Below are 19,592 nucleotides of genomic sequence, written 5' to 3'. Positions count from 1 at the left end.
ACTCGTAAGAAGATTTAGTCCTATTTTTTAAAAGTTACTCCAGACAAAAAGTAAGAATGAAAGCTATTTGGTTCATTTTATCAGACTAGTATAATCTTATACAATGGGATCAAAACAATAAAAATAACAGAAAAATTACAGGTTAATTTCACTTATGAACACAGATGAAAAGTCCTTAAGAAATTAACTAACAATATTTCAGGCTATTAAAAATGAACACAGTTCAAATAGGAATTAAAAGATAATTATCAGAAATTCTATCAATGTAACTTACTATGTTAACAACCAAGTGAGAAAAATCACGTAATTATCTCAATGCATAGAAAATGTTGATAAAATTCAATGACTAGGATTAAACCTCTTAGAAAACGAAGAATGGAAGGGGACTACCTTAACTTGATAAGATTACATACAAAAAACCTACAATAAACATTACGCTTAATGGAGAAACATGTTATTCCCTATAAGATTTGAAACAAGACGAAGTTGCCTAATATCACCACTACTGTTCAACAGAGTAGGTCCTGGCCAATACTCTAAGAAAAGAAAAAAGAAATAATAGGTATGAGCATTGAAAGAGAGGACATTAAACTTTAATTACATAGTTATATGATTACCTGCCTTGGAAACCTGAAAGTTTCAACAACTATGAGAGTGGTAAGAGAGTTCAGCAAGCATTTTTTAAAAACTCAACTTATAAAAATCAATAGACTTTATCTATAGCAACAGAGATTATATTTCAGGACTATATATTGATACCCTCTATCATATAACTTGGCAGCATCATCCTCCAGGCCCCGTTATGAACAGTATATTTCCTTCCACAGTGATATCAGCCTTGGCTATGTGACTTGCTTTGGCCAATGGCCTGTTAGCAAAATGAATGAGAACCAAAGCTTTAAACCTGCTTGCATGGTTTATTTTAGTTCTCTTGCACTCCTGCTAGTCATCAAGGAAAGAAGATTCCTTGGGGAGCCACTGCACCAGGGAGAATAAAGAGATATATCAAGCAGACCTGCATCCAACCTGTAGCCTAGAACTGAACCTGGCAGATCTTAATCAAGTCCTGCAGCACCCTAACCAACCTGTAGACAGACCCTGGAGAGAGGAATAGACATGGTTAGTTTTATAAGCCACTGAGTTTTGGGTTGGTTTGTTATACCACATTACTGTAGTCATAGTTAACTAATACAGCCCTGCAATGACTAATTTGAAATATAATCAAGAGTAAAAATTAAATCTTTGTTATAGTTAGTCTCTGAACTTGAGGTTGTTTGTTATTTAGTGTTATTGTGGTAATAGCTAAATAAAACAGCCAACAATAACAAATTGAAAATATAATAAAAAATGAGCAACCAAAAACTATATTTCTAAACATAACATAGATATAATATATCTAGGCATTAACCTAATACAGAATACGGAAACCTCTATCATGTAACATTAATTCTGTCACATAATATAAAAGATAATAAATGGAGGCAATTCCGTTAATTTAAACTAAAAATGCATGCCCATGTTTTATGAGAACACATCTAAATAAAATTTATATTAGTGGTATTAGAACAGTAGGCTATGGTTGGAGGGAGGCAAATGGATGTGGGAAAAGGAGACAGAAGGTAATCAATCAGTGAATCAAATTACGGCCTTTCATTGTCAATTGATAGTGAAAGTCATAAACCAAGGAGTGTGTTACCCGAAGCCTCTACACCTGAGGTCCAGAAAAAACAATGGAAAGAAAAGCATCCCTTCCAGAGAATACTGAATACTAAGAAGAAACTATTGTTATATAACATACATATGCACAACAATACAGTATTTCTAAAGTGTGAGAGAAATTAAGCTTTTTTTTTGATCACTTGCAAGTCTTCCAAGCACAACCAGAGGCACTCACAACTAGAATATACAACTATGTATTGGGGGCTTTGGGGAGAAGAAGAAGAAAAAACAAACAAGATTGGCAACAGATGTTAGCTCAGGTGCCAATCATAAAAAAATTTTTTTAAATGTCTTCCAAAGCAGAGACTATTAAGAAAGGGGGAAAAAAATCAGTATCTCACTTTGCTTTCCTTAAAACTTACATTCTATCTTTCTACATAGGATTATTTGTGGCTGACGTTTACAGACACCTGGCTCACTTCAAGTGAGAAGCATCGATAATTTCTACATCTGTACATGTCAACAATCCTCCTCATAATCAGTGAAATCCATGTGAATGATCTTTGAGGACTACAGGGCCGACTTTACACTTAGGGTTGGATTGCACGATCGGTAAATGCTGCGCACAGCTGCTTAGTGGCAAGAAATATGTGCTGTTTTGAAGTTGAAAAGGGATGAGAAGATCAGCCAGTCAGGAGGAGTATGGAGAGATTTCCTTTTAATTCATACTTTCCCCACTGTTTGCTCAGTCCTGGCTCTGGCTGGAGCGGCTCCCCAGAACGGAAAGACAGGCCAGGCAGTGGGGTGGTGTAGATCCTGAAATCCTGGCCACAGCGCTCCTGCCTTTCCCTGGGAATCCACTTGCATCTACTTTGACACAACAGATACTTTCTCCCTGAAAAGTTCTGTGTTAACAATCGGTGAAGTTTAATGTGTACGTTCTGTGCTCAGTCCAATGCTAGGTACTCTGCTTATGTGAATTCTCCTCACAATAATCCTGTGTTTTTTACAGGTGAAGAAACTGAGGCTGGGAGCAGTTAAAGTAATTTATCCAAATCCATGCAATCAATTAAGCCTCGAGGTCTGTCTGATTTCAAGGACCCTGTTCTTTTGGCGAGAGGATCATACCTCAGATCACATGAATGATAAATGGCAGAAACCAGATTTAAAGTGAGGTCTTGACTCCCACATTTTGGTTTTCACCACCCTATGAATAGTTGTTGAGCTTACGAATGAATGAGTGAAGTAATCAATCAATCAATCAGTATTGTTTAAAGTGAGATATACTTAATTTGGGGACTAAATGTTAATACATATGCTAATATCATACACCTGTTTTAGATCTGAGTAATAGGAGTTACTTTTGCCATTGGTTAAAGGCAACAGGGAGTCTTAAAATAATTGACTCAAAACAGGTTTTGAACTCAGTAGGATAGGACCCAAGGCAGGGACTGAAGGTAGGGTACCAGAGGCAGGTCACATCATAACCCTATGACATAACCACTCTGGGCTAGGATATGTATTAGCTGGAGTTAGACAGATGAATAGGAATCCTCTAGTATTAAATATACTTTCTGTGCCGCAGTTTCCTTATTTGTACAATGGAAATAATAACAGTACCTATCTTATGGTGTTTTTTGTGAGGATTAAATGAGATAATACAGGTGAAGTACTTGGAACAGTGCCAGGCACGTAGTATGCATTTAATAAATAACAGTTATACCTATTATTAATAATAATAATGTCTCAATTCTTGCTTTGAGGGAAGCGAGAGGTATCAGTCAGGGAGCTGTAATAGCTGATAGTGCTTCCTGAATGGCACTGGGTGGGTCACATCAAATTAAGTAAAGAAAACCCGAATTGTATTAACTCTAAAAAGTATGTTTTTCTAAAATTAAATATGTACACCAAAGATCTGTCTCCAAGAAACTAGTTTTAAAAATCTAGTGAAGGGCCGGCTCGGTGGCGCAGCAGTTAAGTGCGCACGTTCTGTTTCGGCAGCCCAGCGTTCTCTGGTTCGGATCCTGGGTGCGGACATGGCACTGCTTGTCAGGCCATGCTGTGGTAGGCGTCCCACATAGAAAGTAGAGGAAGATGGGCACGGATGTTAGCTCAGGGCTAATCTTCCTCAAAAAAAAAAAAAAAAATCCAGTGAAAACCTACAGTGGGTCTCTATTATTTAAATGCAAAACCTCTTCTTAAGCAAAGAGAGCAGTGGCTGTGTGTCCAGTCATTGTTGGGGCAGTGGGTCTTACTAACAGTTCTTTTTAAGGTTCTGTTCCACATTACCTTTTTGTGACCTGAAAAATGTCACTTGATGCCATCTTCTCAATCAAGTCAACTGCCAGTTCCTTAAAGAAACCCAGATGCTGCCACTAACCTAAACTGCGCTCGGTGAAGACATCTTAGCCTCCTGCTTCCCGTCTGCAATCAAGGAAACAGCCGTTGATATCTTAATTGCTGCTATCTGGCAGAGAAAGCATACACCTGTTGACAGATTGGCTCAAAACAATTTTAAAGGGAAACTTCAAAAGTAAGATGAGATTCTTCTCGGGCCAGCACCACATCAGACAGGCCACCGAAAGAAAGGCCCAGTGCCCCAGTTTGATAGGATGCTTTTTCCAGTGAGTACAGGTGCAGGGCCCCATTCTTCCTGACTGACGTGCCATCAGCACCTACTCTGAACATATTAGAGCAGGAAATTGCTCAGAGACCTGCCAGAAATCATCTCACCAGGACGATAGTTCCAGTCTCTGAATAATGCCTGGATAATGTATTTGCAAAAGATGTTGGAAATTTTCAGGCTTGGCAAATGATATATGTTTATAAATCCAGTCCTAAGTGGACACATATTGTAAATAGGCAGGTCAGCTTAACAGGGATATCCTGTAAAATGTCTTTAATAAATATACAATTAAAGAACAAGGCTTGATGGCTTTTCTAGGTGGAATTTTGTTATAGCTGGTTCAAATGCAATAGCTCAGGCTTGTGTGTTGAAGCTTCTGCTGACCTCAGGAGAATTACTGTATTCCTCCACTGCAACCCCAAGCATCCATCTCATTCTGTTTTTCCTTGGTTTTCCCAAAGTCTAATTTGGCCAGCTCAACCTACACGTGTTCAGCTCTGCAGTGATTTATTTCATATGTTCCTCCTGCTTCTTTCAATTTGGCGTTTGTTCCTATCATTCCCGCACGTCAACAGGTTACTTTGAATTCAGCGGTCTTACGAAGGCCCCCAAGATAACCATGATTTTCATACCAAGGAAGATAGCTACAGAAAAATAACCTCAGTATTTGAATGAGCTAGTTAATTCCAAAATGCTCATTTCCTGTGGATTCTTAATTCCTGTACAAATGACACTTGAGAAACCTCTCTCCTCGTAGAGGCCCTAAAGATATCAACTCCTTCTGTTTCTCAGACAAATCTTCTGTTTTCTTTTCTGTTCAACCCCAACTCTCCTCTGAAGAGTGATGATGCTGAGTGTTTCATAAACACCATCAGCCCAAAGTGGAAGCATATGCTTCTCAGAAGCCTTTATCACCAAATTATACAGATCAGCTTCTCGACACTACTCTCTTACGTTTATGGATCTCAGAGCCAGCTGCACTTATTCATCTCCTCCTTCTTCTTAAGGACTTCTGTTCAACCCTTTGGATAAAGGAGAGAGTGCTTTGAAATGCCCCTTTCTTTAAGGAAATGATATACTGTTATTTCATTTTTTGAAAAAGATACCATGTCGTTTAAATATGAGACTATATTATTAATTTTACCGAAGTTCCCCAGAGAAATGATGACTGATCTTCAAAAGACTTACTTCCAGGGGTCACCCCGTGGCCGGGTGGTTAAGATCTCGAGCTCCACTTGGGCAGTCAGGGTTTGGATCCTGGGCACGGACGTGGCACCGCTCATTAGGCCATGTTGAGGTGGCGTCCCACGCGCCACAACTGGAAGGACCCACAACTAAGATATAGAACTATGTACTGGGGGGATTTGGAGAGAAAAAGAAGCAGGAAAAAAAAAAAAAGAAAGAAAGAAGATTGGCAGCAGTTGTTAGCTCAGGTGCCAATTTAAAAAAAAAAGACTTACTTCTTATAAAAGATGTAAAGTTAGCAGCCTTGTTGGTGGTCAATCAATGATGCATTTCTTTGTACCAAGGTCAACAGAATAAGAACATCTGGGGGGAAAGTGGAAAAGTCAACTATCACAATGCTTCAGTAGTTGACATTGAGGAGTCATGGTTCAGATGGAAATGTTTCTCTTTGAACTAATCTTATTCCAGCATCCATATAAATAAGTTTACACAGTGTTTGGTATAAAGTGCTTTCTAAACCCTTTGGTTCCGCTAACAGCTCTCCTGACAAGGTGCCATAATACTATTTCCATTTGACAGATGCAACTGACACCTACAGAGAGGGTAGGCTTGATTGCCTCATATCCAAGACCAAAGAGTAGTATGGCTTGACCCTGGTTTGTCACTGTAGCATTTCAACTTAATTGCAATATTACAAACAATGGCTATTTCCTACAGGGCTGTTTTGGTTGCCTCTTTTTAAACAGGGATTTGCGCAGTGCACTTCAGAGCTAAGTTGTTATTTCTTTTCTGCGGCTGGGGAAGCTTTGCAACCATTTTGATTTCATCATATTGGCTTGTTAGCTCTTTAACAATAGCAGACAAACCCTGCGTTTGGGTTTTTCGTGTTGCTTGTGAGTGGTTACTGAAACTGACCTGCTTTTTAATGCAAACATTATGCAGACTGCAGCCAGACAATGGAAAGTCTGTCTGCAACCTGAGCAGAGCTGGATGCAATCTTTCCCAGCGGGCAGCTATCATTTCAGGTGCTGCTGAAGAATTCATTGTAGAATTTTCATTTTTCAACTGTTTGTTAAAATCACATACCAAGTCAAATTTAATTAGTTATATTCATCCGGCAGATGGTACAGTATTCTATAATAAAGTATAAATTCCTTTAGTTAATTGAGTAATGCATTTCATATGATCTCTTTTACAAATTTCAGAACTGATTCTCTTCAAATAGGCCTGCACGTTATTTGGATGCAGGCCCAAACAGGTTAAAATTGATTTAATACTTTCCCCCCAAAGAACATTGTGTAAATGAAAGCCAGTGTGCCCTGAGTGACTTATTTTAATGTCTGCTTCTACATAAATTACATCTGCATCTGGGAGAAAGAGGTGGGAGTAAACTTCAATTATGTGGGAACAAGTTTCTGAAGCTTCAAATGCAACATGTTACGAAGATGGTCATATTTAAATAAATTCAATTTGTTTCACACTGGAAGAACTTAATGTCCCTTATCAGTTTGTTGAAACTAAGTCTTTGATAATATTAAATAGATTCCTCATAGATATATGGATTTCTCTTCCAGGACAGCAAATTAACCTGAACATTAGAACTGGGACAGAGGGGGAAATCTATCTCCATACATTAATGATATTTGATTATAGGCATCTGTAGCACCCAAACACAGTTTTTAGACAATGTAGGATGAAACGGAACATTGCATTCTTGGTAGTTATTGGATTGCTTCTTCTCTTACCACCCAAGACTCGAAAGGAATTTTATTTCTCCCCTGAACATTATATCATTGCTTCAGGCATCTGCCCACTTTTTCCTCTGGTGGAATTTGGAACATGCTAAATTTTCCCATCCTATATCAACAACCCATTAAAGTACAAACTAATTCACTGAATGTTAGAAGTGAAAGACATTTTACCCATCTTTTATTCCAGAGATGACATATATTCTGCACGTATATTGGAATTACTCCCCTCCGGTGCCTATTACAGACATTGGTAACTGATCATGTACAGGCAGCTTCTCAATCTTCTTCAACAAATCCCACCTGTCATGAAGCAAATCCTATATACCATCCTCTTCTAGTCTAACTAATGTCCAGGCTAAGACTAATAAGCATCTCAACTCCTAGTCAGATATTTTCCCCACCACATTATGTTAACTCTTGAGAGAAAGTCTAAAGAACAGATTGATGGGAGGAAAAATAATTTTCCTCTACCTTTTTATGTTAAGTAGCTGGGCCTGCAAATTAAACTGACAACAGATAGATTAACTGGAGAAAAGGTGCAATTTTATTGATGTTAATAATTTTACATGTACAGGAGCTTCACAGGAAAGGAGTGAAAACTCAAAGAAGTGGTTAGACTTAGGGGCTTATATACCATTTTAACGAAGGACAATAAATTGTGGAGAAGTGACTAGAAAGAGGAAAGGGAGTTTGGGTTTCTAGCAGTGGTAAATTGCGGGAAAGTGACTAGGAAATATATGGAGGATAAATATAATGGAAGATAAGCACTACTTTAGTAAGGTTTATTTACAGTCTTGCGCCGCATAATGAAGTTTTGATCAATGACCAACTACGTACACGATGATGGTCCCATAAGATTCGTACCACATAGCCTAGTGTGTAGCAGGCTATACCATCTAGGTTTGTGTAAGTACACTCTATGATGGTTGCACAATGACAAAATCACCTAGCGACACATTTCTCAGAACATAACCTCATCATTAAATGACACATGACGGTGAACAGATTCATCTGGATGTGACTCCCTGTCTCCAGTGATAAGTGTTGGGCCCTTCCTCAAAGGAAAATTTATGCCCTGATTTTAGGCAGATAAGGGGAAGGCAGAGAAGTCTTCTTGCATCTGTTGATTCTCAGTTGCCTTCAACCCCAAATAATCCTTATGCCCACGTGGCATATTTTGGGGCGACATATCCTGATCCCCTTCCAACTATAGAGAGTGAAGATATGTAGTAACTCTGGTTTCACTTTGCTTAGCTAATGCAATGAAGGCACTAAGCAATACTTCCAAGCACATTCACCACTCCCCTCCCCCACCCCATTTACTCTCTGGGTGTTCTTACTAGGCCCTGCCACTAGAAGTTTCTACATTACAGCTTTACTAGTCTTCTTTAAATTATCCAATATTTTTAGCAGCTCTTTTAGTTTCTAGTTAGAAAAGATCCTACTTGCCTGAGCCTTATACATCTCTCTTACGGACCTGTGCCCTCAAGTTCTGCAATTAAACGGTTCCCTTTCTCCTAGTTTACTGCATTAGAATGTGCTACACAGGCTGCTCTCTGAGACCCTGGTGAAGGGGAGGGAGCATGTCTTTAAGGAGGCAGATTTTGAATCCCGTTCTTGCTTTGCTAGTTACTAGCAGCAAGACCTTAAACAGGGCCATTATTGATGCTAGATTTCAATGCATGTAGGTCACCCAGGACAGAGTTGAAGCTCAATAAGTGGTAGTTTTGATGATGATGATGATGACTAGTGGCAATATACTCCTCTGTTTTATATGGTTTTCTTCAAAAGAACCTAGTTAATTCTCTACCGATTTCTTACTACTCCTCCTTTTCCCCCTTCCTTCCTCCTTACATACACATCAGAGACAATCATACTTAAAGATTTGCAATATTCATTTACTTGGAAAAGACAGCTGTGTCCTGGCTTAGAGAGACTCCATTGACTTCATTACCTGCTAAAATTTAACCCTTAAAAATCTTACACAAAAGTCGACTTAGATGTCTCCTCCTTCAGGCATGAGTCCCTAACAAGGTAGACCACCGGCGCCTGGTGTCTAAAGGCTGTGTCTGTACTGACCTCTGTGCCTATTTATTCACGTCTCTTCCCTCTAGACTATAAACTCTTTTTGGGGGAGAGTTAATGTCTAGTTTAGTGTGTCTTGTATCATAGTGCGCAATTATTTCTGAAAAGATAAATGAATTAATGTTATCTTGGATGGAAGGTATGGAGAAATAAGGAGGTCAATTCCCCAGTCGTTATGATTTGGGAATAATGAATATTTGGAAATTATTTGGACAAAGATATGGAAATTATTTAAGTCTCAGTGATTAAATTGAAGTAATTTAATTAACCCTTTTCCCTTTGAAACACAAATAGCTGATATAACAGGTTCCCATTCAGAAGCGTTTAAGCAGAAAGATTCATTTTCTTTGTAAAGCCAAAGCACTGGATGAATCATATTTCTAGGAAAATATTCCTGTAGGCATCTTTACCTCTGAATAAATATTCATCTTCAAAAGCATATTTTTAATTAAAAGGAAGACTGGTGCATTTATTTTATGATGTTTCTTAGTATGGTCTCCAGAGATTTATTTTTCCTTTTTTTTGTGAGGAAGACTGTGAGCTAACATCTGTGCCAATCTTCCTCTGTTTTATGTGGGATGCAGCCACTGTGCGGCTTGATCAGCAGTACTAGGTCCATGCCTGGGATCTGAACCTACAAACCCCAGGCTGCCAAAGTGGAGCACATGAACTTAACCACTAACTACCAGGGCGGCCCCCAGAGATCTTTTTTTAAGTGATATCTATAGACTCACTCTAGGCCAACAGTGTCATAGGGAAAGCTTGTCTTTACTTTTCTATAACAGGACCAATCAGTCCTAGCAACTAGCAAAGGAGATACACGATCATGTTATGACTGAAGAGATATTGGGCAGGGCTACAGTGAACCTCTAGACATAGCGAACCGGTAATGGAAATTCTACTGTGAGACCTTCATGCTTTTGATAAGCCACTTATCTCCCTGTTGCAATGCAGACACCCCTTTTTGGGGAGGGAAATATATTTATGATGTTCTTTCTCAGGAAACGTTTTGATTGAGGGAAAGTTCAAACAGCATACCACAGAGTGAGAAAGGATTTTTCCTGTATATTCAATAAATGCCTCATATATAGAATGAATATATATCCTTAGAGTCATTAAGGGAAAGGCAGATAACCCAATAGAAAAATAGACAAATGACCTGAATAGACATTTACCATACAGGCTGCTCTGGTCCTGTTGATCACAGCTGAATAGGAAACCCTCAAAAAGATTAAACTTGTTCCCAGGTAGCAACTGAGTCCCAGAACACATCTCCAAAATAATTATAGAAATACAAAAATATCTGGCATTTGACAAGTTAAAATTCACACTATCTAGCATTCAATCCAAAACTACCAGGTGTGCAAAGAAGCGGAAAAAAATCCAGGATGTGGAGAAAAATCAGTCAATAGAAACAGACCCTGAAATTGCTCAGATGAGAGAATTAGTAAAAAGCAATATGGAAACAACTTTTATCATTATATTCCATATGTTTAAGAAGGTAGAAAAAAATATGAATATGTTAACCAGAGACATGGAAGATAGAATAAAAATGAGCAAAATGGAAATTCTAAAATTCTAGACAGAAAAAGTAAAATTTCAGGGGAAAAAAATAAACAGATGTGATTAATTAATGAGAGATTAGATGTTGAGAAGAAACAGTAAACTTGAAGATGTGGCAATAAAATATGCAAAATTAAGCACAGAAAAAATATGGAAAAAAATAATAGGGCATGAGCGAGCTGTGGGACTTCTTTGATCAGCTTAATGTATGTGTAATCAGGGTCCCTGAAGGACAGGAGAGAGTGGGAAGCCAGAAAAAAATATTTAAGGAAATAATGGCCCCAAATTTTCAAATTAGATAAAAATAATAAACGTAGAGTTCATAAAAGCACAAAGCCTACCACAGGAAACATGAAGACATTGACACAAAGACACATCAAAATCAAATTACTTAAAATCAGTAACAAACAAAAAAATCTTAAAAGCAACTAAAGGAAAAAAAATGTATACATGGGAACAAAGATAAAGTGGTTGCTCTGGGTGTAGGGGAGAAAAGGAGGGACAGGATGGAGCAGTTACAAAAGGATGTGAGGAAATCTTTAGGGGTGATGGTTATGACCATTATCTTGATTGTGGCGATGGTTTCACAGGTGTACACCTTTGTCAACACTCATCAAATTGCACACTTAACTTTTTAGCATTTTTTTAAAGATTGGAACCTAAGCTAACAACTGTTGACAATCTTCTTTTTTTTTTTCCTTCTTCTTCTTGCCAAAGCCCCTCAGTACATAAGTACATGGTTGTATATTCTAGTCGTGAGTGCCTCTGGTTGTGCTATATGGGACGCCACCTCAACATGACTTGATGAGAGGTGCCACATCTGTTCCCAGGATCCCAACCAGCGAAACACTGGGCCACCAAACCAGAGCATGTGAACTTAACCACTTGGCCATGGGGCTGGCCCCCATACTTTTTCATTTTTATTTTGCTGAGGAAGATTTACCCTGAGCTAACATCTGTTGCCAATCTTCCTCTTTTTGCTTGAGGAAGTTTTGCCCTGAGCTAACACCTGTGCCAATTTTTCCCTATTTTGTATGTGGGTCACCGCCACAGCATGGCCTCTGACAAGTGGTGTATGTCCATGCCTGGGAAACAAACCAGGGCCACCAAAGCGGAGCATGCCAAACTTAACCACTAGGCTGCAGGGCTGGGCCCAAATGGTGCATTTTAAATGTGTGCAGTTTCCCACACATCTATAGACAACTATTTTTCAACAAGGGCACCAAGGACATATAATGGAGAAAGGAAAGTCTCCTCAATAAATGTTGTTCTGAAAATTGGACAGCCACATGCAAAAGAATGAAAGTAGCCCATTATCTTACACCATATACAAAAATTAATTCAAAGTGGATTAAAGACTTGAATGTAAGACCTGAAGCCGTGAAATTTCTAGAAGAAAACACAGGCAGTATGCTCTTCAGACATAAGTCTTAGAAGCCTATTTTCAAGTACCATGTCTGACCTGGAAAGGGAAACAATAGAAAAAATAAACAAACGGGGCTATACCAAACTAAAAAGCTTCTGCACAGCAAAAGAAACCATCAACAAAATGAAAAGACAACCTATCAATTGGGAGAAGATTTTTGCCAACCATATATCTGATGAAGGGTTAATATCCAAAATATACCACAAACTCATACATCTCAACAACAAAAAAACTAACAACCCAATGAAAAAATGAGCAAAAGATCTGAATAGACATTTCTCCAAAAAGGATATACAGAGGGCCAACAGGCACATGAAAAGATGTTCAACATCATTAACCATCAGGGAAATGCAAATCAAAACTACGATGAGATATTACCTCACTCCTATGGGAATGGCTACAATTAACAAGACAAGAAATAATAAGTGTTGGAGAGGATGTGGAGAGAAGGGAACTCTCATACACTGCTGGTAAGAGTGCAAACTGGTGCAGCCACCATGGAAAACAGTATGGAGATTCTTCAAAAAATTAAGAATAGAAGTACCATATGATCTGGCTATTCCGCTGCTGGTATTTGTCCAAAGAACATGAAAACATGAATGCGCAAAGATACATGTACCCCTATGTTCATTGCAGCATTCTGCACAATAGCCAAGACTTGGAAGCAACGTGGGTGCCCATCAAGGGACAAATGGATAAAGAAGATATGGTATATATACACAGTGGAATACTACTCAGCCATAAGAAACGGTGAAATCCAGCCATCAGTGACAACATGGGTGGACCGTGAGGGTATTATGCTAAGTGAAATAAGTCAGAGGGAGAGAGTCAAATGCTGTATGATCTCACTCATAGATAGAAGATAAAATCAAAAACAATCACGTAGAGACAGAGATTGGATTGGTGGTTACCAGAGGGGAAGGGGGGAGGGAGGAGGATGAAAGCGGTGCTTAGGCACACGTGTGTGGTGATGGGTTGGGATTAGTCTTTGGGTGGTGAACATGATGTTATCTACACAGGAATAGAAATATAATGATGTACATCTGAAATTTATATAATGTTATAAACCAATATTACCACAATAAAAATAAATAAGTTAAAAAATAAAAATTAAAAATAAATAAATAAATATGTGCAGTTTATTGTATGTCAATTATACCTCCATAAAGCTGTTAATAACTTCATGAGATACTACTACACGACCACTAAAATAGATAAAATTAAAAAGCAGACAGTGCCAAGTATTAGCAAAAATGAAATTTTCACATACAGTTATGAGAGCACAATGTGATAAACCGCTTTGGAAAATCCTTTGATAGTGTCTCCTAAAGCTGAACTTGTAGCATACACTATGCACCAGCAATTATACTCCTAAGTATACAGCTAGGAGAAATATGGGCATATGTTCACCAAATTACATGCACGAGTAGGACTACTAGTAATAGCCCACCCGGGAAAATCTCAAAGTCCAACAAAAATAGAATGGGCAAGGTATGGTATATTCATACTACAGAAAACTATGCAGAAATGAGAAGGAAAACCTGCTAAACATAACCACCTGGATGGATGACTCTCAGAGACATAATGTTTAGCCATCACAAAAGAGTGTATATCATATGATCTCAACTATATGCAATTTAAATCACGCAAAACTAATTTGGGTGTTAGAAGCCATAACGATAGTTCCTTTTATGGGAGGAGATGATTGGGAGGGGACATGTGGGGGCAGTTGGAGTGCTGATAATGTTATATTTCTTGATGTGGATGCTGATAACGCATGTGTGTTCAGCTTGTAAACATTCTCCAAGTTGTATATTTTGCATGCTTTTCTGTGTATATGTTATAGTTCAATATACTTTCAAAAGTATATTGAACTTTTGAAAGTATATTAACTTTTGAGTTAAAAAAGTAAGAAACTGAATGCAAATATATGAGTCAATATATATGCACAATATTGTTTCTGTAAATTAATATGCATGCCTACAAAAAGTAATACATATTGCATAAAAGAGCTCAGAAACAAAAGGATATATATTAAACATTTTAAAATTTTTGTCTGTGGTGGGAAGAGGAAAGAGATGAGGAATGGAGATTAAAAGGGATTAAAGAAGGAAGGAGGGATTTAGCGATGGTTTGCCTCCTTATGAAAAAATAATTATTTAAATTTATAAAATGCACCATTGAGTATAAAGCAGTATGTGCCAGGCATTCTGAGTTTTTCAGGGCCCCAGACTGTCCTTACCGAAACTTCCATGCCTGCTACGCTCCATCCAACCTTGTCACTAACATCCTCCACATTAACAATAATAGAAAAAGGTCAACACTAATTAATTATTTGGTGGAAAAATTAGACAACAGGCATACTTTCAAACGTATTTCAAGGAATCATAAATCCTCCAACCAAAATGGCAGTATCCCTGGAATTTCTATACATTTAATTATATTATTTGTCCTCAAAACCTATACTTTCATACACAGTATTTATAAAATTCTAGACCTGCAACAATAAGTCTCTCAACTTAATGTTTCATTTAATAGGCAGCCCACTTATTATATAGGAAGTCCTCAAGAAAATTCCAAAATTCCTGAAGAAAATTTAACGGTGGCCACTTAAAATCTACAAAATGCACAATGAGAAAAAAAGAGTTCATAAATCTTAAATCTAAGTGAACATTTCCAGATGAGGAGAATGGAAATATTTATAACCCCCTAAATTTCTAGCATACTCTTAAATGTTCAGATATGGAGGACCTAGTTGTAATTTCTACTCTATTGTCTCCTTTCCCCACCAAGGATGTGGGGAATAGAAGATGTGGTAAATATACATATGTGTATATGTATATATATAAGGGAATATTATTTATCCATGAAAAATAAGGAACTCTTGCTGTGTTCGACAACACGGATGGACTTCAAGGGTATTATACTAAATGAAATAAGTCAGAGAGAGAAAAATACTGTATTATTTCACTTATATGTGGAATCTAAAAAGGCGAACCATAGAAATAAAGAGTAGAATGGTGGGTACCAGGGGCTGGGGGATGAGGAGAATGGAGAGATATTGTTCAAAGGGTACAAACTTCCGGTTATAAGATGAGTAAGTTCTGGGGATCTAATATGCAGCATGATGCTATAGTTAACAATGCTGTATTGTGTACTGAAGAGAGTAGATCTTAAATGTTCTCATCACAAAAAAGAAACTAACGCTGTGGTGGTCATCATTTTACTATACACAGTATCAAATCAACACATTGTATGCCTTAACCATATATAACGTTATATGTCAACTCTACATCAAAAAAGCTGGACAAAAATTAGGAAAACCTACATACAAATAGATCAATAGATAAATAATGCAATATATCCATATGATGGCAGATTAGGCAGCCATTAAAAAGAATGAACTGTAAAAAATAGAATATTATAGGTTATCAACTAGAACAGTCAGCAGGAAGCTAAGGTTAAATAATGGTGGAGAGTTCTGCTGCATAGAAATTCAGCTGTGAATTTTTTGATTATTAGCATCCTATTACAGTAAAAAGCTTAGAAGGGAAAGCAATTATATCAAAATTTGAAATAAGTGAGAGCAGGCTCATACAGTCTGACAGAATCAGATTACATATTACAATATCTTTAATCCTCTAAGGAGAGACAAGAAGCAACATTAAAAAAAGGTGTTTGTGCAGAATTCCATGGGAAATTTAACTCTCTAGTAATAGGTTTCCATAATGGAAAGACGTTTTATTAAATTACTGCAGAGTTCATTGCCAGGCATGTAATACATATTCACTATTATAAAATCATCTCAAATTTGAGTACCATAACATTCTAGGGCTGAAATACAGCTGTCTCTGCCTTTGAATCTAATCCCCCTGTATAGATGTCATCCATCTAGTCTGGCTTTAGATGTCAAATGCAAATATTCAAATTTGTTCAAAGGAAAGTTTCCCTAGTGGTGAATGAGGTAATTTTGTCCGTATTCTTCCTTGTCACTGATAATTAAAAACAAACTTCTTGCAAGATGATACTTTAAAAATGACTTCCTTACACCCACACATCTCACTTATTAATTCAGCTCAGGACATTTCATGGTTTTATGTGAGCTGCAAATCCTAGCCGTTGTATAAACAGCATAAGAACCTGTGTTGTATGCAGTGTTTAGCAAACCACAGCTCTGCTCTCTTTGGCATTTGTTTCCTACTTATATATCTCCTAATCCTTGATGTGCACATTGAAAATGTCACCAAGTTCTCTGAAATTAATCACGTCTTCACATTTGAACCAGACAAATCTTGTTTATTTGCCTGAATCACACATAACTCAGGAAATTCCAAACTTCAGAAAGTTTCTTAAATTTGTATTGTGTCTGCAAAAATAAGACAAAAACACATAAACTCACCCTGGTAGAAACAATTTTCTCTTTTGCGAGATTTTTCTGGTAGACTAGGAACAATTCTTTAAAGCAAATGTACTTTTCCACATATTACAGAATTATTAGACTTTGGTCAGGCCATTCTTTTGTTCGAGAATGATAACTTCTCAAAGAATTAAGGCCTCTTAAGGCAGAGCAGTAAGAAGAAACACTAGTGAAGAAAGATCAATACATATTGACACTCTCCCATGAAGACTATGAGAAAGGAAGATGGAAAAACAAACTTAGGATCTCACCACCATCAATCTTCATCACTGCGCACTCAGATCTGGCCAAGATGGCAAAGCAAAGGGATGTGTTCAATTTCTCTTACTTCTGATGTTATGAGGGTAGTTCGTTTTTAAGCCATTATGTAAAGTTAAGTGCTAATTTATTCCTTATCGCAAGAACCTAATTTACATCATGATTATTTGTTATGCTCTAAAGATAGATAATTGTTCTCACCTTTTACCTCCCTTAACTCAGCTTTTTAACACCTTTTCTAGAGTCTGCAAAGATGATTTCGTCATTTTAAAAATGCTCTTTTAGGAAGCTGTCTATCCAATTTGCAAGTTCAAATGCATAAACCATGTGTTGCTGTTCAAATTTATAGAATTGTTTTGTCTGTATTTGACTGCCATAAATTTTAGCAACATTTATTGACATTGAATGTAGGCCATCCTAGACAAAAGGTAGGCGCCCCCTTCCAGTCCAGGGGATTGCAGACGATAGACACACATACATGCATGCATTCACCCTACTGAAAAAGCTCATCATAATTGTATGAAATTACATTCCAGAATCAATTTCAATTCTCTTAAATTTTAAATTACCTAGTAAGCACTCTTCCTTTGCAAACTAGTAATTAGAGAAAAGAAGAATGTATATATAATGTGTCATACTTCCTATTTTTAACGTTCATTGAAAAACATGGTCAAACTCATTAATTTAAGTGAAAGGAAAATTTTCATACCATTGTTTATTTTCAAAAGAACTCAAAAACCGTCATTTGAATTGAAGACAACAGATAAAATGGAATTTTGTCCATTATATTCATGTTTCTTACTATATTTTTGTTGCCTTATTACCCACCTAGGATAAGCTGTGTACTTTTTGTTTTCCTGTTACTTACATGAAGACATTTTTTGTGGAATATAATTCTTCCTAGTATTTTCTCTGAAAGAATGCATAACATGTGTTTCTGAGATTTCAGTGGGATAGTTTTCACGTGTTTTACGTGCATTATATTGTAACATTAAGAGCATCAGTTTAGGAGTGAAAATGTCAAAGTTTGAATCTTGGCTCCAATACCAACCAGCAACAATTTTGGGCAATATATTTAATGTCTCTTAGCTTCCATTTCCTTATTTATAAACTGGATAAAATAATAATATCTAGATCAAGGTATTTTTTAGGAGGATAATGAGTTCATTTGTGTAAAGCACATAGAAAAGTATTTACCATATAGTAAGCTCTCAGTAAAGGTTATAATTTTATTATTTATGTATTACTTATTACATTTTTATTAAATATAATATTGCCATGTAGGTGGACATTTGTAAACAGTTTTTAGAGAGTTAACTGTTTTATTTGGGGAAATACCTTGATGAACAAGAGATGGAACGTAAGACATTGAATGTGGACTAATAACAGAATTTAAAAAAGGGAAAAATAAGAAATAGCTAAACAAAATCTGAAAAGGAAATGAACAGAAATCAAGCGAAATGGGGTGGGGAAGACTAGAGGTAAGAAGGGAGAAAAACTGCAAAAAGATAAAAGGTGGAAGATTGGGTAGCAAGGCAAGGACCCAAAGTGGAGGGAAAATGGAAGGCAGGGAGCCTGAGAGCTGGAGCCAGAGCCATGGTGGCAGAGACCCTGTGCCTGGGCAGAGTTGAAGGGGCAGTGCCCCAGCTCTGACCGGCGCTTAGAGGCTGGGGGTAGAGGTAAGGTGGGTGGGCCATGGCAAAGATCGACTACATGGACAAGCAGATGGAGCAGCTGCTGTGTTGTGAGATCATCAAGGAGAGGGAAGTCAAGCCCTGTGCGTTAAGGCCAGAGAGATCTTGGTAGAAGACAGCAGCATGCAGAGGCGTGGACTCTCCAGCCACAGTATGTGGCAACATCCATGGACAAGTCTATGACCTCTAGGAGCTGTTAGAGTAGGTGGCAACTTCCCTGAGACCAACTACCTCTTCACAGGAGACATTGTGGATCGTGGTTACTATGGCATCATTGAACGTTCCTCTTTCTGTTGGACGTTGAGGTTTGTTATCCTTACCGCATCACCCTGATCCCAGGCAACCATGAGAGCCACCAGACCACCCAGGTCTACAGCTCTTATGATGACTGCCCGCGTAAATATGGCTTGGTGACTATGTAGCAGTACTGCCCTGAGATCTTTGACTACCACAGCTTTGTTGGCCGTCATCTATGATAAGATCTTCTGCATGCACAGAGGCCTCTCCCCATCCATGTAGACCCTGGACCAGACCCAGAGGGTTGACCAAAAGTCAGGGGTGCCTCATGACTGGCCCATGAGTGACCTGCTCAAGTCTGACCATGAAGATACAACAGGCTGGGATGCGAGCCCCCGTAGGGCGGGCTACCTGTTTGGCAGTGAGTTGGTGGCCCAGTTCCATGCAGCCAATGGCATTGACATGACCTGCCTTGTGCTCACCAGCTGGTGATGGAAGATGACAGGTGGTGCTTCAGTGAAACTGTGCTCACGGTGGAGTTGTCACTCAACTATTGCTACTGCTGTGGGAATGCAGCGACCATCTTCGAGCTGGATGAATAACTCCAGAAAGATTTCATCATCTTAGAGGCCACTCCCCAAGAGATGCGGGCATTCCTTCCAAGAAGCCCATGGCTGGCTACTTTCTGTGA

The 19,592-nt window shown here is 38.0% G+C and overlaps 1 pseudogene; it reads left to right on the top strand.

Moving 5' to 3' along the window:
* Positions 1-18,683: 18,683 nt before the first annotated feature.
* LOC103547485 (serine/threonine-protein phosphatase 4 catalytic subunit pseudogene) lies at positions 18,684-19,592 on the top strand (annotated as a pseudogene).

This window comes from Equus przewalskii, chromosome 5, assembly GCF_037783145.1.
Source record: "Equus przewalskii isolate Varuska chromosome 5, EquPr2, whole genome shotgun sequence".
Taxonomy (NCBI): Eukaryota; Metazoa; Chordata; class Mammalia; order Perissodactyla; family Equidae; genus Equus; species Equus przewalskii.
Note: the sequence above shows the minus strand (reverse complement) of the source record. Positions and strands in the feature narration are given on the sequence as shown.